The sequence below is a fragment of the Tachypleus tridentatus genome, chromosome 5, assembly GCF_004210375.1.
Source record: "Tachypleus tridentatus isolate NWPU-2018 chromosome 5, ASM421037v1, whole genome shotgun sequence".
Lineage (NCBI taxonomy): Eukaryota > Metazoa > Arthropoda > Merostomata > Xiphosura > Limulidae > Tachypleus > Tachypleus tridentatus.
In genome coordinates, this window is record NC_134829.1 from 50372545 (window position 1) to 50394094 (window position 21550).

Here is a 21550-nt window from a genome sequence, read left to right on the forward strand (position 1 = left end):
GTTAGAATATGGGACATGTTTACGAAAACAAAAGATTTAGCAAATAGCAAAGAAACACTTGAGCGTTGTGTCACATAAACTTACGGAAAATATTTTTCGGTGGGTGGCTCAATATATATTATTAACCATTTTTTCTCAAATACGACTTAAGAATGTTAGCTTTACTATTACTGATTTTAAATCATAAAGCACAAAACTGTAAATGAAAATCTCACTTATTCTCTATTTTCTCCTTTATTCACTTAAACACTGTGTATGATGAATTTTCGGATAAACTTTTTAAACGCTAATTTGAAACTTCTTTGCTCAATTTACTTGGGTTTTGAACAGTATCAAAAGTAGTGAATTAAAATGTGAAACAAAGAATCTAGTAGTTTTCATTTAATAATTCTATATTAAATGACAATAGAAAAAGAATCACGAACTGCGGCAAAACGTGCTTCGAGGCAATTATAATAGCGATTCGCAATCATGGTGTGAAGATCGAGCTAACTTATAGACTATTATTGACAGGAAAACAGAGCAGACGAAATATTTTTAGAATAGTTGTTGAGAAACCAGTTTACGTATATACAAAGCTTATTAAGGTATTTCTTGAAACATTTTAAAAGAACGTATGTTTTCTATAGCTGCGCGATGCAAAGACAAAGACGATGATAGAGTAACTGGGAAAGGTTGAAGATGTGAATGAGTTATTTGGTTATTAAGATTTACTGGTGCAATGAACGCGAAGTAAGAAATATTTGAGGAAGTGCATAACGTTCAGTACATAATAACTGAATGATATATGTACCGGGAATAAAAGAACAGCGTGATTGTAATGTAGAATAAGGCTGCAAAACATTGCTTTTCTTTGCTTCAAGACATCTTCTTTGGTGGTTAGTTACGACGCCTCCGTGGCGCAATCGGCTAGCGCGTTCGGCTGTTAACCGAAAGGTTGGTGGTTCGAGCCCACCCGGGGGCGTTTACGTTTTAACGTCTGGTGGCAAAGCGACGATTCCACGTGACGGTGTCAAAACGTGATTCACGAATCAGGAGAAAGTCCGTCATCGATCTTCCTGCTCATTTCAAAGAAGAGACGTGCAGCGTTTTTCACCAATAGGCGAAAGAATGAAATGTGCAAATAGAATGAGACTCTCTCGTGAATAACTAGTAGCATACGACTCTTAAAATTTCATGTTAAATACCGCGAATTTTAGAAAGTTCCAATAAAGTGTAAAACAATTAGTGTGACAGAACCGTTACCGTACGCTGTATGTATCTCAGGCTTAGAGAGATATAGCTCTAAGCGACGACTCAAACAATCTTTAATGTTTCAATCAATTACGTATAACATAGAGTATGAAACATGTTTAATTCATTGTGGTTCTACTTGTTACAGTTGTGTGATTATAATTTAGTACTGACTCGAACGTTTTGTCCAAACATGTATCTTTTCCACGATGAATAACAAATTAAAAATGATCATCGGTTGTTCGCGAAGCATAAACCGTGGTCATCAAATATAGTTGTTTGCCACGGTTACTTCTACCATGCTGTACCAAAGAAGAGAGACGTGGATACCGATACAAGTGAGGTTCTTAGCCCATACTGATGCAGACAATCTCCTTTGAACTTGGTGACACAAGATCTTTGAGTTGTTATTGAAATATACTGATGTATTTGTGAGACTAGACGGCTGACTGTCTAACACAAAGGTAACCCGTTTTTCTTGGTAATTAATTAAATCTCTAAATAATATTGATAAACATTAATGTACATTGTTAATTTTTCGCCTTGTGTAAAAAGTCGGTATATTCTACATGTACAGATGGCCGTGGTACTCAATAGACATAATACAAATATGAACGCTTTAAATCAACACTGCGAAAAGGTTTTACTTTAAAAGACCATTTCCGTTCATTTTCATTTGTTTCACTACCAAAAATATTATTCCTCAAAATAAATGTTATCTTTGAAACCTATTTAAAAGTATTAACAATGAAATGTTTTGTGAATAAAGAGACTTTTATTTATTCACATCATCTACGATTCGGTTTAGTAAATCACGAAACCCATGCGTCTTTTCGTTAAAATTCGCATGTTATTATTGCTTTCTCAAATGTAGTGTTACATTCGTACAATCCCTAATCTGACACAAACCTTTAACAATGTCATCGAAAACTTTCTAGAAATAGGTTGTTAATTATATATATATATATATATATATATATATTTACAATTCTAAAACCATTAGAACTCCTTTGAAGCTAGGTTTTGTTTCGAATAGATGTAACGTAATTGACGGTCTAAGACAGAAATCTCTCGTTTACCAGTAATAGGACTACACAGTAATGAAGTTGCCATGGTGTAAAAGGCTCCACAGGCACATCTACTTGCATAAAGTATATGGAATTTATTAAGACGATAGGGATGATTAATTTTTTTTGTTGAATATTATTAGGCAGTAATGAAACTGAAAGTGTAAGTTAGAATATGGGACATGTTTACGAAAACAAAAGATTTAGCAAATAGCAAAGAAACACTTGAGCGTTGTGTCACATAAACTTACGGAAAATATTTTTCGGTGGGTGGCTCAATATATATTATTAACCATTTTTTCTCAAATACGACTTAAGAATGTTAGCTTTACTATTACTGATTTTAAATCATAAAGCACAAAAACTGTAAATGAAAATCTCACTTATTCTCTATTTTCTCCTTTATTCACTTAAACACTGTGTATGATGAATTTTCGGATAAACTTTTTTAAACGCTAATTTGAAACTTCTTTGCTCAATTTACTTGGGTTTTGAACAGTATCAAAAGTAGTGAATTAAAAATGTGAAACAAAGAATCTAGTAGTTTTCATTTAATAATTCTATATTAAATGACAATAGAAAAAGAATCACGAACTGCGGCAAAAACGTGCTTCGAGGCAATTATAATAGCGATTCGCAATCATGGTGTGAAGATCGAGCTAACTTATAGACTATTATTGACAGGAAAACAGAGCAGACGAAATATTTTTAGAATAGTTGTTGAGAAACCAGTTTACGTATATACAAAGCTTATTAAGGTATTTCTTGAAACATTTTAAAAGAAACGTATGTTTTCTATAGCTGCGCGATGCAAAGACAAAGACGATGATAGAGTAACTGGGAAAGGTTGAAGATGTGAATGAGTTATTTGGTTATTAAGATTTACTGGTGCAATGAACGCGAAGTAAGAAATATTTGAGGAAGTGCATAACGTTCAGTACATAATAACTGAATGATATATGTACCGGGAATAAAAGAACAGCGTGATTGTAATGTAGAATAAGGCTGCAAAACATTGCTTTTCTTTGCTTCAAGACATCTTCTTTGGTGGTTAGTTACGACGCCTCCGTGGCGCAATCGGCTAGCGCGTTCGGCTGTTAACCGAAAGGTTGGTGGTTCGAGCCCACCCGGGGGCGTTTACGTTTTAACGTCTGGTGGCAAAGCGACGATTCCACGTGACGGTGTCAAAACGTGATTCACGAATCAGGAGAAAGTCCGTCATCGATCTTCCTGCTCATTTCAAAGAAGAGACGTGCAGCGTTTTTCACCAATAGGCGAAAGAATGAAATGTGCAAATAGAATGAGACTCTCTCGTGAATAACTAGTAGCATACGACTCTTAAAATTTCATGTTAAATACCGCGAATTTTAGAAAGTTCCAATAAAGTGTAAAACAATTAGTGTGACAGAACCGTTACCGTACGGTGTATGTATCTCAGGCTTAGAGAGATATAGCTCAAGCGACGACTCAAACAATCTTTAATGTTTCAATCAATTACGTATAACATAGAGTATGAAACATGTTTAATTCATTGTGGTTCTACTTGTTACAGTTGTGTGATTATAATTTAGTACTGACTCGAACGTTTTGTCCAAACATGTATCTTTTCCACGATGAATAACAAATTAAAAATGATCATCGGTTGTTCGCGAAGCATAAACCGTGGTCATCAAATATAGTTGTTTGCCACGGTTACTTCTACCATGCTGTACCAAAGAAGAGAGACGTGGATACCGATACAAGTGAGGTTCTTAGCCCATACTGATGCAGACAATCTCCTTTGAACTTGGTGACACAAGATCTTTGAGTTGTTATTGAAATATACTGATGTATTTGTGAGACTAGACGGCTGACTGTCTAACACAAAGGTAACCCGTTTTTCTTGGTAATTAATTAAATCTCTAAATAATATTGATAAACATTAATGTACATTGTTAATTTTTCGCCTTGTGTCAAAAGTCGGTATATTCTACATGTACAGATGGCCGTGGTACTCAATAGACATAATACAAATATGAACGCTTTAAATCAACACTGCGAAAAGGTTTTACTTTAAAAGACCATTTCCGTTCATTTTCATTTGTTTCACTACCAAAAATATTATTCCTCAAAATAAATGTTATCTTTGAAACCTATTTAAAAGTATTAACAATGAAATGTTTTGTGAATAAAGAGACTTTTATTTATTCACATCATCTACGATTCGGTTTAGTAAATCACGAAACCCATGCGTCTTTTCGTTAAAATTCGCATGTTATTATTGCTTTCTCAAATGTAGTGTTACATTCGTACAATCCCTAATCTGACACAAACCTTTAACAATGTCATCGAAAACTTTCTAGAAATAGGTTGTTAATTATATATATATACATACATATATATATTTACAATTCTAAAACCATTAGAACTCCTTTGAAGCTAGGTTTTGTTTCGAATAGATGTAACGTAATTGACGGTCTAAGACAGAAATCTCTCGTTTACCAGTAATAGGACTACACAGTAATGAAGTTGCCATGGTGTAAAAGGCTCCACAGGCACATCTACTTGCATAAAGTATATGGAATTTATTAAGACGATAGGGATGATTAATTTTTTTTGTTGAATATTATTAGGCAGTAATGAAACTGAAAGTGTAAGTTAGAATATGGGACATGTTTACGAAAACAAAAGATTTAGCAAATAGCAAAGAAACACTTGAGCGTTGTGTCACATAAACTTACGGAAAATATTTTTCGGTGGGTGGCTCAATATATATTATTAACCATTTTTTCTCAAATACGACTTAAGAATGTTAGCTTTACTATTACTGATTTTAAATCATAAAGCACAAAAACTGTAAATGAAAATCTCACTTATTCTCTATTTTCTCCTTTATTCACTTAAACACTGTGTATGATGAATTTTCGGATAAACTTTTTTAAACGCTAATTTGAAACTTCTTTGCTCAATTTACTTGGGTTTTGAACAGTATCAAAAGTAGTGAATTAAAAATGTGAAACAAAGAATCTAGTAGTTTTCATTTAATAATTCTATATTAAATGACAATAGAAAAAGAATCACGAACTGCGGCAAAAACGTGCTTCGAGGCAATTATAATAGCGATTCGCAATCATGGTGTGAAGATCGAGCTAACTTATAGACTATTATTGACAGGAAAACAGAGCAGACGAAATATTTTTAGAATAGTTGTTGAGAAACCAGTTTACGTATATACAAAGCTTATTAAGGTATTTCTTGAAACATTTTAAAAGGAACGTATGTTTTCTATAGCTGCGCGATGCAAAGACAAAGACGATGATAGAGTAACTGGGAAAGGTTGAAGATGTGAATGAGTTATTTGGTTATTAAGATTTACTGGTGCAATGAACGCGAAGTAAGAAATATTTGAGGAAGTGCATAACGTTCAGTACATAATAACTGAATGATATATGTACCGGGAATAAAAGAACAGCGTGATTGTAATGTAGAATAAGGCTGCAAAACATTGCTTTTTCTTTGCTTCAAGACATCTTCTTTGGTGGTTAGTTACGACGCCTCCGTGGCGCAATCGGCTAGCGCGTTCGGCTGTTAACCGAAAGGTTGGTGGTTCGAGCCCACCCGGGGGCGTTTACGTTTTAACGTCTGGTGGCAAAGCGACGATTCCACGTGACGGTGTCAAAACGTGATTCACGAATCAGGAGAAAGTCCGTCATCGATCTTCCTGCTCATTTCAAAGAAGAGACGTGCAGCGTTTTTCACCAATAGGCGAAAGAATGAAATGTGCAAATAGAATGAGACTCTCTCGTGAATAACTAGTAGCATACGACTCTTAAAATTTCATGTTAAATACCGCGAATTTTAGAAAGTTCCAATAAAGTGTAAAACAATTAGTGTGACAGAACCGTTACCGTACGCTGTATGTATCTCAGGCTTAGAGAGATATAGCTCAAGCGACGACTCAAACAATCTTTAATGTTTCAATCAATTACGTATAACATAGAGTATGAAACATGTTTAATTCATTGTGGTTCTACTTGTTACAGTTGTGTGATTATAATTTAGTACTGACTCGAACGTTTTGTCCAAACATGTATCTTTTCCACGATGAATAACAAATTAAAATGATCATCGGTTGTTCGCGAAGCATAAACCGTGGTCATCAAATATAGTTGTTTGCCACGGTTACTTCTACCATGCTGTACCAAAGAAGAGAGACGTGGATACCGATACAAGTGAGGTTCTTAGCCCATACTGATGCAGACAATCTCCTTTGAACTTGGTGACACAAGATCTTTGAGTTGTTATTGAAATATACTGATGTATTTGTGAGACTAGACGGCTGACTGTCTAACACAAAGGTAACCCGTTTTTCTTGGTAATTAATTAAATCTCTAAATAATATTGATAAACATTAATGTACATTGTTAATTTTTCGCCTTGTGTAAAAAAGTCGGTATATTCTACATGTACAGATGGCCGTGGTACTCAATAGACATAATACAAATATGAACGCTTTAAATCAACACTGCGAAAAGGTTTTACTTTAAAAGACCATTTCCGTTCATTTTCATTTGTTTCACTACCAAAAATATTATTCCTCAAAATAAATGTTATCTTTGAAACCTATTTAAAAGTATTAACAATGAAATGTTTTGTGAATAAAGAGACTTTTATTTATTCACATCATCTACGATTCGGTTTAGTAAATCACGAAACCCATGCGTCTTTTCGTTAAAATTCGCATGTTATTATTGCTTTCTCAAATGTAGTGTTACATTCGTACAATCCCTAATCTGACACAAACCTTTAACAATGTCATCGAAAACTTTCTAGAAATAGGTTGTTAATTATATATATATACATACATATATATATTTTACAATTCTAAAACCATTAGAACTCCTTTGAAGCTAGGTTTTGTTTCGAATAGATGTAACGTAATTGACGGTCTAAGACAGAAATCTCTCGTTTACCAGTAATAGGACTACACAGTAATGAAGTTGCCATGGTGTAAAAGGCTCCACAGGCACATCTACTTGCATAAAGTATATGGAATTTATTAAGACGATAGGGATGATTAATTTTTTTGTTGAATATTATTAGGCAGTAATGAAACTGAAAGTGTAAGTTAGAATATGGGACATGTTTACGAAAACAAAAGATTTAGCAAATAGCAAAGAAACACTTGAGCGTTGTGTCACATAAACTTACGGAAAATATTTTTCGGTGGGTGGCTCAATATATATTATTAACCATTTTTTCTCAAATACGACTTAAGAATGTTAGCTTTACTATTACTGATTTTAAATCATAAAGCACAAAAACTGTAAATGAAAATCTCACTTATTCTCTATTTTCTCCTTTATTCACTTAAACACTGTGTATGATGAATTTTCGGATAAACTTTTTTAAACGCTAATTTGAAACTTCTTTGCTCAATTTACTTGGGTTTTGAACAGTATCAAAAGTAGTGAATTAAAAATGTGAAACAAAGAATCTAGTAGTTTTCATTTAATAATTCTATATTAAATGACAATAGAAAAAGAATCACGAACTGCGGCAAAAACGTGCTTCGAGGCAATTATAATAGCGATTCGCAATCATGGTGTGAAGATCGAGCTAACTTATAGACTATTATTGACAGGAAAACAGAGCAGACGAAATATTTTTAGAATAGTTGTTGAGAAACCAGTTTACGTATATACAAAGCTTATTAAGGTATTTCTTGAAACATTTTAAAAGGAACGTATGTTTTCTATAGCTGCGCGATGCAAAGACAAAGACGATGATAGAGTAACTGGGAAAGGTTGAAGATGTGAATGAGTTATTTGGTTATTAAGATTTACTGGTGCAATGAACGCGAAGTAAGAAATATTTGAGGAAGTGCATAACGTTCAGTACATAATAACTGAATGATATATGTACCGGGAATAAAAGAACAGCGTGATTGTAATGTAGAATAAGGCTGCAAAACATTGCTTTTCTTTCCTTCAAGACATCTTCTTTGGTGGTTAGTTACGACGCCTCCGTGGCGCAATCGGCTAGCGCGTTCGGCTGTTAACCGAAAGGTTGGTGGTTCGAGCCCACCCGGGGGCGTTTACGTTTTAACGTCTGGTGGCAAAGCGACGATTCCACGTGACGGTGTCAAAACGTGATTCACGAATCAGGAGAAAGTCCGTCATCGATCTTCCTGCTCATTTCAAAGAAGAGACGTGCAGCGTTTTTCACCAATAGGCGAAAGAATGAAATGTGCAAATAGAATGAGACTCTCTCGTGAATAACTAGTAGCGTACGACTCTTAAAATTTCATGTTAAATACCGCGAATTTTAGAAAGTTCCAATAAAGTGTAAAACAATTAGTGTGACAGAACCGTTACCGTACGCTGTATGTATCTCAGGCTTAGAGAGATATAGCTCTAAGCGACGACTCAAACAATCTTTAATGTTTCAATCAATTACGTATAACATAGAGTATGAAACATGTTTAATTCATTGTGGTTCTACTTCTTACAGTTGTGTGATTATAATTTAGTACTGACTCGAACGTTTTGTCCAAACATGTATCTTTTCCACGATGAATAACAAATTAAAATGATCATCGGTTGTTCGCGAAGCATAAACCGTGGTCATCAAATATAGTTGTTTGCCACGGTTACTTCTACCATGCTGTACCAAAGAAGAGAGACGTGGATACCGATACAAGTGAGGTTCTTAGCCCATACTGATGCAGACAATCTCCTTTGAACTTGGTGACACAAGATCTTTGAGTTGTTATTGAAATATACTGATGTATTTGTGAGACTAGACGGCTGACTGTCTAACACAAAGGTAACCCGTTTTTCTTGGTAATTAATTAAATCTCTAAATAATATTGATAAACATTAATGTACATTGTTAATTTTTCGCCTTGTGTAAAAAAGTCGGTATATTCTACATGTACAGATGGCCGTGGTACTCAATAATAGACATAATACAAATATGAACGCTTTAAATCAACACTGCGAAAAGGTTTTACTTTAAAAGACCATTTCCGTTCATTTTCATTTGTTTCACTACCAAAAATATTATTCCTCAAAATAAATGTTATCTTTGAAACCTATTTAAAAGTATTAACAATGAAATGTTTTGTGAATAAAGAGACTTTTATTTATTCACATCATCTACGATTCGGTTTAGTAAATCACGAAACCCATGCGTCTTTTCGTTAAAATTCGCATGTTATTATTGCTTTCTCAAATGTAGTGTTACATTCGTACAATCCCTAATCTGACACAAACCTTTAACAATGTCATCGAAAACTTTCTAGAAATAGGTTGTTAATTATATATATATATATACATATATATATAATTTACAATTCTAAAACCATTAGAACTCCTTTGAAGCTAGGTTTTGTTTCGAATAGATGTAACGTAATTGACGGTCTAAGACAGAAATCTCTCGTTTACCAGTAATAGGACTACACAGTAATGAAGTTGCCATGGTGTAAAAGGCTCCACAGGCACATCTACTTGCATAAAGTGTATGGAATTTATTAAGACGATAGGGATGATTAATTTTTTTTGTTGAATATTATTAGGCAGTAATGAAACTCAAAGTGTAAGTTAGAATATGGGACATGTTTACGAAAACAAAAGGTTTAGCAAATAGCAAAGAAACACTTGAGCGTTGTGTCACATGAACTTACGGAAAATATTTTTCGGTGGGTGGCTCAATATATATTATTAACCATTTTTTCTCAAATACGACTTAAGAATGTTAGCTTTACTATTACTGATTTTAAATCATAAAGCACAAAAACTGTAAATGAAAATCTCACTTATTCTCTATTTACTCCTTTATTCACTTAAACACTGTGTATGATGAATTTTCGAATAAACTTTTTTAAACGCTAATTTGAAACTTCTTTGCTCAATTTACTTGGGTTTTGAACAGTATCAAAAGTAGTGAATTAAAAATGTGAAACAAAGAATCTAGTAGTTTTCATTTAATAATTCTATATTAAATGACAATAGAAAAAGAATCACGAACTGCGGCAAAAACGTGCTTCGAGGCAATTATAATAGCGATTCGCAATCATGGTGTGAAGATCGAGCTAACTTATAGACTATTATTGACAGGAAAACAGAGCAGACGAAATATTTTTAGAATAGTTGTTGAGAAACCAGTTTACGTATATACCAAGCTTATTAAGGTATTTCTTGAAACATTTTAAAAAGAACGTATGTTTTCTATAGCTGCGCGATGCAAAGACAAAGACGATGATAGAGTAACTGGGAAAGGTTGAAGATGTGAATGAGTTATTTGGTTATTAAGATTTACTGGTGCAATGAACGCGAAGTAAGAAATATTTGAGGAAGTGCATAACGTTCAGTACATAATAACTGAATGATATATGTACCGGGAATAAAAGAACAGCGTGATTGTAATGTAGAATAAGGCTGCAAAACATTGCTTTTCTTTGCTTCAAGACATCTTCTTTGGTGGTTAGTTACGACGCCTCCGTGGCGCAATCGGCTAGCGCGTTCGGCTGTTAACCGAAAGGTTGGTGGTTCGAGCCCACCCGGGGCGTTTACGTTTTAACGTCTGGTGGCAAAGCGACGATTCCACGTGACGGTGTCAAAACGTGATTCACGAATCAGGAGAAAGTCCGTCATCGATCTTCCTGCTCATTTCAAAGAAGAGACGTGCAGCGTTTTTCACCAATAGGCGAAAGAATGAAATGTGCAAATAGAATGAGACTCTCTCGTGAATAACTAGTAGCATACGACTCTTAAAATTTCATGTTAAATACCGCGAATTTTAGAAAGTTCCAATAAAGTGTAAAACAATTAGTGTGACAGAACCGTTACCGTACGCTGTATGTATCTCAGGCTTAGAGAGATATAGCTCAAGCGACGACTCAAACAATCTTTAATGTTTCAATCAATTACGTATAACATAGAGTATGAAACATGTTTAATTCATTGTGGTTCTACTTGTTACAGTTGTGTGATTATAATTTAGTACTGACTCGAACGTTTTGTCCAAACATGTATCTTTTCCACGATGAATAACAAATTAAAATGATCATCGGTTGTTCGCGAAGCATAAACCGTGGTCATCAAATATAGTTGTTTGCCACGGTTACTTCTACCATGCTGTACCAAAGAAGAGAGACGTGGATACCGATACAAGTGAGGTTCTTAGCCCATACTGATGCAGACAATCTCCTTTGAACTTGGTGACACAAGATCTTTGAGTTGTTATTGAAATATACTGATGTATTTGTGAGACTAGACGGCTGACTGTCTAACACAAAGGTAACCCGTTTTTCTTGGTAATTAATTAAATCTCTAAATAATATTGATAAACATTAATGTACATTGTTAATTTTTCGCCTTGTGTAAAAAAGTCGGTATATTCTACATGTACAGATGGCCGTGGTACTCAATAGACATAATACAAATATGAACGCTTTAAATCAACACTGCGAAAAGGTTTTACTTTAAAAGACCATTTCCGTTCATTTTCATTTGTTTCACTACCAAAAATATTATTCCTCAAAATAAATGTTATCTTTGAAACCTATTTAAAAGTATTAACAATGAAATGTTTTGTGAATAAAGAGACTTTTATTTATTCACATCATCTACGATTCGGTTTAGTAAATCACGAAACCCATGCGTCTTTTCGTTAAAATTCGCATGTTATTATTGCTTTCTCAAATGTAGTGTTACATTCGTACAATCCCTAATCTGACACAAACCTTTAACAATGTCATCGAAAACTTTCTAGAAATAGGTTGTTAATTATATATATATATATACATATATATATATTTACAATTCTAAAACCATTAGAACTCCTTTGAAGCTAGGTTTTGTTTCGAATAGATGTAACGTAATTGACGGTCTAAGACAGAAATCTCTCGTTTACCAGTAATAGGACTACACAGTAATGAAGTTGCCATGGTGTAAAAGGCTCCACAGGCACATCTACTTGCATAAAGTGTATGGAATTTATTAAGACGATAGGGATGATTAATTTTTTTGTTGAATATTATTAGGCAGTAATGAAACTGAAAGTGTAAGTTAGAATATGGGACATGTTTACGAAAACAAAAGATTTAGCAAATAGCAAAGAAACACTTGAGCGTTGTGTCACATAAACTTACGGAAAATATTTTTCGGTGGGTGGCTCAATATATATTATTAACCATTTTTTCTCAAATACGACTTAAGAATGTTAGCTTTACTATTACTGATTTTAAATCATAAAGCACAAAAACTGTAAATGAAAATCTCACTTATTCTCTATTTTCTCCTTTATTCACTTAAACACTGTGTATGATGAATTTTCGGATAAACTTTTTTAAACGCTAATTTGAAACTTCTTTGCTCAATTTACTTGGGTTTTGAACAGTATCAAAAGTAGTGAATTAAAAATGTGAAACAAAGAATCTAGTAGTTTTCATTTAATAATTCTATATTAAATGACAATAGAAAAAGAATCACGAACTGCGGCAAAAACGTGCTTCGAGGCAATTATAATAGCGATTCGCAATCATGGTGTGAAGATCGAGCTAACTTATAGACTATTATTGACAGGAAAACAGAGCAGACGAAATATTTTTAGAATAGTTGTTGAGAAACCAGTTTACGTATATACAAAGCTTATTAAGGTATTTCTTGAAACATTTTAAAAGGAACGTATGTTTTCTATAGCTGCGCGATGCAAAGACAAAGACGATGATAGAGTAACTGGGAAAGGTTGAAGATGTGAATGAGTTATTTGGTTATTAAGATTTACTGGTGCAATGAACGCGAAGTAAGAAATATTTGAGGAAGTGCATAACGTTCAGTACATAATAACTGAATGATATATGTACCGGGAATAAAAGAACAGCGTGATTGTAATGTAGAATAAGGCTGCAAAACATTGCTTTTCTTTGCTTCAAGACATCTTCTTTGGTGGTTAGTTACGACGCCTCCGTGGCGCAATCGGCTAGCGCGTTCGGCTGTTAACCGAAAGGTTGGTGGTTCGAGCCCACCCGGGGGCGTTTACGTTTTAACGTCTGGTGGCAAAGCGACGATTCCACGTGACGGTGTCAAAACGTGATTCACGAATCAGGAGAAAGTCCGTCATCGATCTTCCTGCTCATTTCAAAGAAGAGACGTGCAGCGTTTTTCACCAATAGGCGAAAGAATGAAATGTGCAAATAGAATGAGACTCTCTCGTGAATAACTAGTAGCATACGACTCTTAAAATTTCATGTTAAATACCGCGAATTTTAGAAAGTTCCAATAAAGTGTAAAACAATTAGTGTGACAGAACCGTTACCGTACGCTGTATGTATCTCAGGCTTAGAGAGATATAGCTCAAGCGACGACTCAAACAATCTTTAATGTTTCAATCAATTACGTATAACATAGAGTATGAAACATGTTTAATTCATTGTGGTTCTACTTGTTACAGTTGTGTGATTATAATTTAGTACTGACTCGAACGTTTTGTCCAAACATGTATCTTTTCCACGATGAATAACAAATTAAAATGATCATCGGTTGTTCGCGAAGCATAAACCGTGGTCATCAAATATAGTTGTTTGCCACGGTTACTTCTACCATGCTGTACCAAAGAAGAGAGACGTGGATACCGATACAAGTGAGGTTCTTAGCCCATACTGATGCAGACAATCTCCTTTGAACTTGGTGACACAAGATCTTTGAGTTGTTATTGAAATATACTGATGTATTTGTGAGACTAGACGGCTGACTGTCTAACACAAAGGTAACCCGTTTTTCTTGGTAATTAATTAAATCTCTAAATAATATTGATAAACATTAATGTACATTGTTAATTTTTCGCCTTGTGTAAAAAAGTCGGTATATTCTACATGTACAGATGGCCGTGGTACTCAATAGACATAATACAAATATGAACGCTTTAAATCAACACTGCGAAAAGGTTTTACTTTAAAAGACCATTTCCGTTCATTTTCATTTGTTTCACTACCAAAAATATTATTCCTCAAAATAAATGTTATCTTTGAAACCTATTTAAAAGTATTAACAATGAAATGTTTTGTGAATAAAGAGACTTTTATTTATTCACATCATCTACGATTCGGTTTAGTAAATCACGAAACCCATGCGTCTTTTCGTTAAAATTCGCATGTTATTATTGCTTTCTCAAATGTAGTGTTACATTCGTACAATCCCTAATCTGACACAAACCTTTAACAATGTCATCGAAAACTTTCTAGAAATAGGTTGTTAATTATATATATATACATACATATATATATTTACAATTCTAAAACCATTAGAACTCCTTTGAAGCTAGGTTTTGTTTCGAATAGATGTAACGTAATTGACGGTCTAAGACAGAAATCTCTCGTTTACCAGTAATAGGACTACACAGTAATGAAGTTGCCATGGTGTAAAAGGCTCCACAGGCACATCTACTTGCATAAAGTATATGGAATTTATTAAGACGATAGGGATGATTAATTTTTTTGTTGAATATTATTAGGCAGTAATGAAACTGAAAGTGTAAGTTAGAATATGGGACATGTTTACGAAAACAAAAGATTTAGCAAATAGCAAAGAAACACTTGAGCGTTGTGTCACATAAACTTACGGAAAATATTTTTCGGTGGGTGGCTCAATATATATTATTAACCATTTTTTCTCAAATACGACTTAAGAATGTTAGCTTTACTATTACTGATTTTAAATCATAAAGCACAAAAACTGTAAATGAAAATCTCACTTATTCTCTATTTTCTCCTTTATTCACTTAAACACTGTGTATGATGAATTTTCGGATAAACTTTTTTAAACGCTAATTTGAAACTTCTTTGCTCAATTTACTTGGGTTTTGAACAGTATCAAAAGTAGTGAATTAAAAATGTGAAACAAAGAATCTAGTAGTTTTCATTTAATAATTCTATATTAAATGACAATAGAAAAAGAATCACGAACTGCGGCAAAAACGTGCTTCGAGGCAATTATAATAGCGATTCGCAATCATGGTGTGAAGATCGAGCTAACTTATAGACTATTATTGACAGGAAAACAGAGCAGACGAAATATTTTTAGAATAGTTGTTGAGAAACCAGTTTACGTATATACAAAGCTTATTAAGGTATTTCTTGAAACATTTTAAAAGGAACGTATGTTTTCTATAGCTGCGCGATGCAAAGACAAAGACGATGATAGAGTAACTGGGAAAGGTTGAAGATGTGAATGAGTTATTTGGTTATTAAGATTTACTGGTGCAATGAACGCGAAGTAAGAAATATTTGAGGAAGTGCATAACGTTCAGTACATAATAACTGAATGATATATGTACCGGGAATAAAAGAACAGCGTGATTGTAATGTAGAATAAGGCTGCAAAACATTGCTTTTTCTTTGCTTCAAGACATCTTCTTTGGTGGTTAGTTACGACGCCTCCGTGGCGCAATCGGCTAGCGCGTTCGGCTGTTAACCGAAAGGTTGGTGGTTCGAGCCCACCCGGGGGCGTTTACGTTTTAACGTCTGGTGGCAAAGCGACGATTCCACGTGACGGTGTCAAAACGTGATTCACGAATCAGGAGAAAGTCCGTCATCGATCTTCCTGCTCATTTCAAAGAAGAGACGTGCAGCGTTTTTCACCAATAGGCGAAAGAATGAAATGTGCAAATAGAATGAGACTCTCTCGTGAATAACTAGTAGCATACGACTCTTAAAATTTCATGTTAAATACCGCGAATTTTAGAAAGTTCCAATAAAGTGTAAAACAATTAGTGTGACAGAACCGTTACCGTACGCTGTATGTATCTCAGGCTTAGAGAGATATAGCTCTAAGCGACGACTCAAACAATCTTTAATGTTTCAATCAATTACGTATAACATAGAGTATGAAACATGTTTAATTCATTGTGGTTCTACTTGTTACAGTTGTGTGATTATAATTTAGTACTGACTCGAACGTTTTGTCCAAACATGTATCTTTTCCACGATGAATAACAAATTAAAATGATCATCGGTTGTTCGCGAAGCATAAACCGTGGTCATCAAATATAGTTGTTTGCCACGGTTACTTCTACCATGCTGTACCAAAGAAGAGAGACGTGGATACCGATACAAGTGAGGTTCTTAGCCCATACTGATGCAGACAATCTCCTTTGAACTTGGTGACACAAGATCTTTGAGTTGTTATTGAAATATACTGATGTATTTGTGAGACTAGACGGCTGACTGTCTAACACAAAGGTAACCCGTTTTTCTTGGTAATTAATTAAATCTCTAAATAATATTGATAAACATTAATGTACATTGTTAATTTTTCGCCTTGTGTAAAAAAGTCGGTATATTCTACATGTACAGATGGCCGTGGTACTCAATAGACATAATACAAATATGAACGCTTTAAATCAACACTGCGAAAAGGTTTTACTTTAAAAGACCATTTCCGTTCATTTTCATTTGTTTCACTACCAAAAATATTATTCCTCAAAATAAATGTTATCTTTGAAACCTATTTAAAAGTATTAACAATGAAATGTTTTGTGAATAAAGAGACTTTTATTTATTCACATCATCTACGATTCGGTTTAGTAAATCACGAAACCCATGCGTCTTTTCGTTAAAATTCGCATGTTATTATTGCTTTCTCAAATGTAGTGTTACATTCGTACAATCCCTAATCTGACACAAACCTTTAACAATGTCATCGAAAACTTTCTAGAAATAGGTTGTTAATTATATATATATATATACATATATATATATTTACAATTCTAAAACCATTAGAACTCCTTTGAAGCTAGGTTTTGTTTCGAATAGATGTAACGTAATTGACGGTCTAAGACAGAAATCTCTCGTTTACCAGTAATAGGACTACACAGTAATGAAGTTGCCATGGTGTAAAAGGCTCCACAGGCACATCTACTTGCATAAAGTGTATGGAATTTATTAAGACGATAGGGATGATTAATTTTTTTGTTGAATATTATTAGGCAGTAATGAAACTGAAAGTGTAAGTTAGAATATGGGACATGTTTACGAAAACAAAAGATTTAGCAAATAGCAAAGAAACACTTGAGCGTTGTGTCACATAAACTTACGGAAAATATTTTTCGGTGGGTGGCTCAATATATATTATTAACCATTTTTTCTCAAATACGACTTAAGAATGTTAGCTTTACTATTACTGATTTTAAATCATAAAGCACAAAAACTGTAAATGAAAATCTCACTTATTCTCTATTTTCTCCTTTATTCACTTAAACACTGTGTATGATGAATTTTCGGATAAACTTTTTTAAACGCTAATTTGAAACTTCTTTGCTCAATTTACTTGGGTTTTGAACAGTATCAAAAGTAGTGAATTAAAAATGTGAAACAAAGAATCTAGTAGTTTTCATTTAATAATTCTATATTAAATGACAATAGAAAAAGAATCACGAACTGCGGCAAAAACGTGCTTCGAGGCAATTATAATAGCGATTCGCAATCATGGTGTGAAGATCGAGCTAACTTATAGACTATTATTGACAGGAAAACAGAGCAGACGAAATATTTTTAGAATAGTTGTTGAGAAACCAGTTTACGTATATACAAAGCTTATTAAGGTATTTCTTGAAACATTTTAAAAGGAACGTATGTTTTCTATAGCTGCGCGATGCAAAGACAAAGACGATGATAGAGTAACTGGGAAAGGTTGAAGATGTGAATGAGTTATTTGGTTATTAAGATTTACTGGTGCAATGAACGCGAAGTAAGAAATATTTGAGGAAGTGCATAACGTTCAGTACATAATAACTGAATGATATATGTACCGGGAATAAAAGAACAGCGTGATTGTAATGTAGAATAAGGCTGCAAAACATTGCTTTTCTTTGCTTCAAGACATCTTCTTTGGTGGTTAGTTACGACGCCTCCGTGGCGCAATCGGCTAGCGCGTTCGGCTGTTAACCGAAAGGTTGGTGGTTCGAGCCCACCCGGGGGCGTTTACGTTTTAACGTCTGGTGGCAAAGCGACGATTCCACGTGACGGTGTCAAAACGTGATTCACGAATCAGGAGAAAGTCCGTCATCGATCTTCCTGCTCATTTCAAAGAAGAGACGTGCAGCGTTTTTCACCAATAGGCGAAAGAATGAAATGTGCAAATAGAATGAGACTCTCTCGTGAATAACTAGTAGCATACGACTCTTAAAATTTCATGTTAAATACCGCGAATTTTAGAAAGTTCCAATAAAGTGTAAAACAATTAGTGTGACAGAACCGTTACCGTACGCTGTATGTATCTCAGGCTTAGAGAGATATAGCTCAAGCGACGACTCAAACAATCTTTAATGTTTCAATCAATTACGTATAACATAGAGTATGAAACATGTTTAATTCATTGTGGTTCTACTTGTTACAGTTGTGTGATTATAATTTAGTACTGACTCGAACGTTTTGTCCAAACATGTATCTTTTCCACGATGAATAACAAATTAAAATGATCATCGGTTGTTCGCGAAGCATAAACCGTGGTCATCAAATATAGTTGTTTGCCACGGTTACTTCTACCATGCTGTACCAAAGAAGAGAGACGTGGATACCGATACAAGTGAGGTTCTTAGCCCATACTGATGCAGACAATCTCCTTTGAACTTGGTGACACAAGATCTTTGAGTTGTTATTGAAATATACTGATGTATTTGTGAGACTAGACGGCTGACTGTCTAACACAAAGGTAACCCGTTTTTCTTGGTAATTAATTAAATCTCTAAATAATATTGATAAACATTAATGTACATTGTTAATTTTTCGCCTTGTGTAAAAAAGTCGGTATATTCTACATGTACAGATGGCCGTGGTACTCAATAGACATAATACAAATATGAACGCTTTAAATCAACACTGCGAAAAGGTTTTACTTTAAAAGACCATTTCCGTTCATTTTCATTTGTTTCACTACCAAAAATATTATTCCTCAAAATAAATGTTATCTTTGAAACCTATTTAAAAGTATTAACAATGAAATGTTTTGTGAATAAAGAGACTTTTATTTATTCACATCATCTACGATTCGGTTTAGTAAATCACGAAACCCATGCGTCTTTTCGTTAAAATTCGCATGTTATTATTGCTTTCTCAAATGTAGTGTTACATTCGTACAATCCCTAATCTGACACAAACCTTTAACAATGTCATCGAAAACTTTCTAGAAATAGGTTGTTAATTATATATATATATATACATATATATATATTTACAATTCTAAAACCATTAGAACTCCTTTGAAGCTAGGTTTTGTTTCGAATAGATGTAACGTAATTGACGGTCTAAGACAGAAATCTCTCGTTTACCAGTAATAGGACTACACAGTAATGAAGTTGCCATGGTGTAAAAGGCTCCACAGGCACATCTACTTGCATAAAGTGTATGGAATTTATTAAGACGATAGGGATGATTAATTTTTTTTGTTGAATATTATTAGGCAGTAATGAAACTGAAAGTGTAAGTTAGAATATGGGACATGTTTACGAAAACAAAAGATTTAGCAAATAGCAAAGAAACACTTGAGCGTTGTGTCACATAAACTTACGGAAAATATTTTTCGGTGGGTGGCTCAATATATATTATTAACCATTTTTTCTCAAATACGACTTAAGAATGTTAGCTTTACTATTACTGATTTTAAATCATAAAGCACAAAAACTGTAAATGAAAATCTCACTTATTCTCTATTTTCTCCTTTATTCACTTAAACACTGTGTATGATGAATTTTCGGATAAACTTTTTTAAACGCTAATTTGAAACTTCTTTGCTCAATTTACTTGGGTTTTGAACAGTATCAAAAGTAGTGAATTAAAAATGTGAAACAAAGAATCTAGTAGTTTTCATTTAATAATTCTATATTAAATGACAATAGAAAAAGAATCACGAACTGCGGCAAAAACGTGCTTCGAGGCAATTATAATAGCGATTCGCAATCATGGTGTGAAGATCGAGCTAACTTATAGACTATTATTGACAGGAAAACAGAGCAGACGAAATATTTTTAGAATAGTTGTTGAGAAACCAGTTTACGTATATACAAAGCTTATTAAGGTATTTCTTGAAACATTTTAAAAGGAACGTATGTTTTCTATAGCTGCGCGATGCAAAGACAAAGACGATGATAGAGTAACTGGGAAAGGTTGAAGATGTGAATGAGTTATTTGGTTATTAAGATTTACTGGTGCAATGAACGCGAAGTAAGAAATATTTGAGGAAGTGCATAACGTTCAGTACATAATAACTGAATGATATATGTACCGGGAATAAAAGAACAGCGTGATTGTAATGTAGAATAAGGCTGCAAAACATTGCTTTTCTTTGCTTCAAGACATCTTCTTTGGTGGTTAGTTACGACGCCTCCGTGGCGCAATCGGCTAGCGCGTTCGGCTGTTAACCGAAAGGTTGGTGGTTCGAGCCCACCCGGGGGCGTTTACGTTTTAACGTCTGGTGGCAAAGCGACGATTCCACGTGACGGTGTCAAAACGTGATTCACGAATCAGGAGAAAGTCCGTCATCGATCTTCCTGCTCATTTCAAAGAAGAGACGTGCAGCGTTTTTCACCAATAGGCGAAAGAATGAAATGTGCAAATAGAATGAGACTCTCTCGTGAATAACTAGTAGCATACGACTCTTAAAATTTCATGTTAAATACCGCGAATTTTAGAAAGTTCCAATAAAGTGTAAAACAATTAGTGTGACAGAACCGTTACCGTACGCTGTATGTATCTCAGGCTTAGAGAGATATAGCTCTAAGCGACGACTCAAACAATCTTTAATGTTTCAATCAATTACGTATAACATAGAGTATGAAACATGTTTAATTCATTGTGGTTCTACTTGTTACAGTTGTGTGATTATAATTTAGTACTGACTCGAACGTTTTGTCCAAACATGTATCTTTTCCACGATGAATAACAAATTAAAATGATCATCGGTTGTTCGCGAAGCATAAACCGTGGTCATCAAATATAGTTGTTTGCCACGGTTACTTCTACCATGCTGTACCAAAGAAGAGAGACGTGGATACCGATACAAGTGAGGTTCTTAGCCCATACTGATGCAGACAATCTCCTTTGAACTTGGTGACACAAGATCTTTGAGTTGTTATTGAAATATACTGATGTATTTGTGAGACTAGACGGCTGACTGTCTAACACAAAGGTAACCCGTTTTTCTTGGTAATTAATTAAATCTCTAAATAATATTGATAAACATTAATGTACATTGTTAATTTTTCGCCTTGTGTAA

The 21550-nt window shown here is 34.1% G+C and overlaps 9 non-coding genes across 9 annotated transcripts; all 9 read left to right on the top strand.

Annotated features, from left to right (window-relative positions):
- Positions 1-890: 890 nt before the first annotated feature.
- TRNAN-GUU (transfer RNA asparagine (anticodon GUU)) lies at positions 891-964 on the top strand. The gene has a single exon. It is a non-coding gene; the product is annotated as a tRNA-Asn (tRNA).
- Positions 965-3362: 2398 nt separating this feature from the next.
- Positions 3363-3436, top strand: TRNAN-GUU (transfer RNA asparagine (anticodon GUU)). The gene has a single exon. It is a non-coding gene; the product is annotated as a tRNA-Asn (tRNA).
- Positions 3437-5832: 2396 nt separating this feature from the next.
- TRNAN-GUU (transfer RNA asparagine (anticodon GUU)) lies at positions 5833-5906 on the top strand. The gene has a single exon. It is a non-coding gene; the product is annotated as a tRNA-Asn (tRNA).
- Positions 5907-8301: 2395 nt separating this feature from the next.
- Positions 8302-8375, top strand: TRNAN-GUU (transfer RNA asparagine (anticodon GUU)). Its single transcript has one exon. It is a non-coding gene; the product is annotated as a tRNA-Asn (tRNA).
- A 2401-nt stretch (positions 8376-10776) lies between these two features.
- On the top strand, positions 10777-10851 carry TRNAN-GUU (transfer RNA asparagine (anticodon GUU)). The gene has a single exon. It is a non-coding gene; the product is annotated as a tRNA-Asn (tRNA).
- A 2395-nt stretch (positions 10852-13246) lies between these two features.
- TRNAN-GUU (transfer RNA asparagine (anticodon GUU)) lies at positions 13247-13320 on the top strand. The gene has a single exon. It is a non-coding gene; the product is annotated as a tRNA-Asn (tRNA).
- Positions 13321-15715: 2395 nt separating this feature from the next.
- Positions 15716-15789, top strand: TRNAN-GUU (transfer RNA asparagine (anticodon GUU)). The gene has a single exon. It is a non-coding gene; the product is annotated as a tRNA-Asn (tRNA).
- Positions 15790-18186: 2397 nt separating this feature from the next.
- Positions 18187-18260, top strand: TRNAN-GUU (transfer RNA asparagine (anticodon GUU)). The gene has a single exon. It is a non-coding gene; the product is annotated as a tRNA-Asn (tRNA).
- Positions 18261-20657: 2397 nt separating this feature from the next.
- TRNAN-GUU (transfer RNA asparagine (anticodon GUU)) lies at positions 20658-20731 on the top strand. Its single transcript has one exon. It is a non-coding gene; the product is annotated as a tRNA-Asn (tRNA).
- Positions 20732-21550: the final 819 nt, after the last annotated feature.